The sequence below is a fragment of the Pteropus alecto genome, unplaced genomic scaffold, assembly GCF_000325575.1.
Source record: "Pteropus alecto unplaced genomic scaffold, ASM32557v1 scaffold43, whole genome shotgun sequence".
NCBI lineage: Eukaryota > Metazoa > Chordata > Mammalia > Chiroptera > Pteropodidae > Pteropus > Pteropus alecto.
Genome location: NW_006435764.1, coordinates 988,033 through 991,877, shown reverse-complemented (window position 1 = coordinate 991,877; position 3,845 = coordinate 988,033).

Sequence of the window (3,845 nt, the reverse complement as noted above, 5' to 3'; positions counted from 1 at the left end):
CTCCTGCCCCTGGGAGCAGCCCTGGCTCGGAGCCTCTGCCATGGGCCTGGCGTCCGGGCGGTGCGGCTATGCGTGTGTTCGGGGCTCTGGGTGCTTCCTGGGGCGGCGGCCGAGCCCCCACCCCCATTTCACTTCCCCCTTCCGGCTGCAGGTTGAGGTTTGGGCTCTGGTTGGGGTGTTGTTTTTAAGTTGTTGCTACAAGAGTAGAGAGAACCAGCCACCAGGAAGCATTAAGCAAGTGGCAGGGGCCTGGGGTGACTGACAGGCCCCATGACGTGGGGGAGGGACCGGGGCACCGTGTGGTCCAGAGTCCCGGCGCCCGCACAGGAGCCCCGCACGCCCCGCCCGGTCCCTCGGCGGCCACAGCTGCAGAGGTCCTTCATGCCGGCTGGCCGTCCCGAGGGCCAGGGTGTGGCTCTGGTCCCCTGGCGTCCACGCTCGGCGTCCTGACCTCTCGGATGGGCCCGGTCGCGTGCTCACACAGCGGGGTGCTCCCTCGCTCCTGGCCTTCAGCCCGTCACCTCCACATCCCTGACTGGCCCGCGCTGTTGGGGACCTCTGCAGTCATGTGTTTTCTTGACTTCCCCGAGCTGCCGGGCTGTGGGTCTCCCCGTGGCCCCACCCCGTGGTCCCTCAACTCTGCCTCCCCTCACCCCGTGCTCGGGGAGCTGGAGACTGGCGCGTGACAACCGGTGTCCTCAGGCTCCAGGGGTCGGGGTTCAGGGGCTCCTCTTGTAGGCACCAGCAAGACTGAGTCTGTATCCGCCCTTTACCGTCCGGAGTGGGGGTGGTGGGCAGCCGTGGCAGCCAGACCCCAAAGCTCGGCGGCCTCGAGCTCTCTGCCATTTGGCCAGGTTGGGACAGCCACACAGGTGGCAGGGACGACCCTCGCTGACCTGGGCTGACCCGTGGGCCCGCAAGGTGGGAAGAGGAAGCCCCAGGCCATCTTGCCAAGCCCCGGCCGGTGGTGGTCTGAGAAATCCAGCAGGAACGGACATGGAGGGCCCCCAGGCAAAGGGGGCAGGAGAGAGGCCTGGGGCCAGCGGAGGCAGTGGGGCCCCCAGAGTGCCTGTCCATCTGCACGGGGCCAGGCCCCAGCACCCCGGCCAGCATCCCCAGGGCATGAACCTCCAGCTCCCTCACCGCCTGGGCCCCTGGTCAGTGGGAGACCCCAGCGGGCCTGTCGCTCGGGTTCTCTCTGGCCAGCGGTGACGTTGGCCCCCACGCCACGCGGCCTTGCCACGGCGAGGGAGGGCCAGTGCAGGCTGGGCGCCCCCGACACGTGGTCCCCCACCCCGCCATTTGCTGCTCGAAGGCCAGGCTGGCTCCCTGGGACCCCATCGGAAATGAAAATCGCAGCCTCTGTTCAAACCGAGAATTTCAAGGAGTCAGGAGGGCGAGACCAAGCGTGTGCCGGGCCCAGTGTGGGCCCCTCTCTCCCTCTGTCTGTCCCCAGCCCGATCCAATGTGACCGTCCTCATGGAATGGGGAAACGTGGAGACAGGCCTGCACGCGGGGACAGGGCCATGTGCGCAGGAAGGCAGGGGCGGGGAGATGCGTCTACAAGCCGAGGAGCCCCGCAGATGCCCCCACACGCCCAGCTGGGGAGGGGCCTGGGCCGGAGGCCCCCTCACGGCCTCGGGAAGGGACTCGCCCTGCTGGGTGAGGCGGGCGAGGACAGTGGGACAGAAGGGGAAGCACTGACCGTGCTGCCTGGGGGCATCCAAGCTGACCGTCCGGGGCAGCTGGGCACACGGGCGAGGTGGCCTCAAAGGCCCAAGTGGGACGGTCCCTAGGGAGGACAGTGTCAGGACCACACGCTCAAGTGACATTGGATGGCAAGACGCCAGGGAGGGGACAAGAGAAAGGGGGCGGAGTGAGCAAGGAGAAGTCGAGAATGAGGAAGTGGTCACCACACACCATAGGTCAGGCCAAGAAAGGACAGAGCGTGTCTGGCGTGGGGACCTGGCCACAACGCTGAGGGCCTAGAGTGGCCTACAGAGATCTGAGCATCGGCTGGGCCTTGGGAGGATGAAAGGTCACCACACGTCAGCATCCGCATCAGCACGCGGCCCGTCGGCCGCCTGGCGTCCCAGGGCCGGAGGGTGGTGGAGGCTGCCCTCGGGGGTGGGGGCACAGGCCGAGTGACGTGGGGGTAACGGAAGGGCCGAGGGCTAGACGCGGGATGCTGGGAGAGGCAGACGGACAATGGGAAGCGGGTCTTGAGGGTCCAGGGGAGAAATGGCGAAGGCCGAGAAAGTCAGCAGGGTGGGCTGGAGAAGCGGCAGCCTGGGGAGTTCCACTGGCTGCATGGCTTCCCCCCGGAGGCCACGCGTGCAGGTCCCAAGCCCCGGTACCAACAAGCTCGATCTTATTAGGAAACGGGTCTTTGTTGAAATGGGGTCCCCGGGGTGGGCCCTGGTCCACCGTGACTGTGTCCTCATGAGCAGAGATCAGGACTCAGACGCACACAGAAGGACCACCCTGCGGGACACGGGGCGGGGACGGCCGTCCACACGCCCAGGAGAGAGGTCTCGGGGGGAACCGCCCGCCCACACCTGGGTCTGGGGATAGTAAATGTCCGAGGTTCGAGCTGCCCGGTCCGCGGGGCTTCCTCACGGCAGCTCAGGACACTGATACCGGGACCCTGGTCATCGGGGAAGGCCGGCAGCTGTGACGAAGAACCCTCACTCCCCTCTGGCTATCTGCGATTGTGCTGGGGCCCCGGCCGCTCCTCCCCAAGGACCTCGGCATCCTGGCTGGTCCTCTGTGTCCAGCTGGCAGGGAGAGGAGGGGACCCGAGGGTAGCAGGAGGGCCAGGCTGAGGCTTCCAGGGCCAGGCTGAGGCTTCCAGGGCCAGGGCGAGGCTTCCACGGCCAGGGTGAGGCTTCCAGGCTGGGCTGAGGCTTCCAGGCTGGGCTGAGGCGGGCATGGCATGCCCGGGAGGGCTGGGGAGGGCCGGGCTAACGCCCAGAGGTGCCAGCCTGTCAGGCCTGCGAGGCAGGTGAGCCCATGTCCACGCCCACGTGTAGAGTCGGGAGAGGGAGGCTCAGCAGGAGGCCGTGCGGAGGAGGTCGTGGGGGCTGGGGAGCAGGGTGACAGGGAGGTCTGTAGATGGTTGGTCACAGGGGCAAAGGCGGGCCTGGGCCCAGACAGAGCTGGTGCTTAGGGACCAAAAGGGACAGAGCTGGATGGGTCACCTGACCACGGCACAGACGTCAACCTCAGGACATTCCACGTGAAACACCACTTTGAGCTCATCGGCCGTTCTGTGTCCTTGTGACCTGTTCTCATCGGGTTTATTTTATCTATTTTTGATTAGTTTCGCCCACGTCTCTGCTTTCTGGCCCATCAGGACATTGAGGTCCATCCGTGTACTTGCCGCCCCAGCCCTGTGCTCAGCCATCTGCCCCCCGGGGGGCCACAGTCCCCTCCCAGGCGGACAGTGTCAGGGACGGAGGCCTCGGCGCTCCGGGCTTCTCGGACTGCGGTGGGGAGGGGAGTGGCCTGCACATGCGCCGCCCCACAGGGTGACACCGCCACCTGCAGACACCACCGCCCACGACCCCCCCTCCGCCTCCAGCCTCACCTCCCAGTGTGCATCCTCCACCCTGCGGAGATCTTTCTAGAATGCAGAGCCCTCACCACGTGCCAGGCTCTGGGCTACATGCTTCCCAAGAGCCGCCCGTCAGCCTCGCCCTGGGCTGTGTGGTTGTATCCGTTCAGCAAGGACACCAGGACACCAGGACGACCGGGCGAGGCCAACAGCGGACATTGGTTAGCCTGGCCCTGCTCTGCTTCACGTATCCATTCATTGAGAACTGTGACAAACACCCCTAAATCCA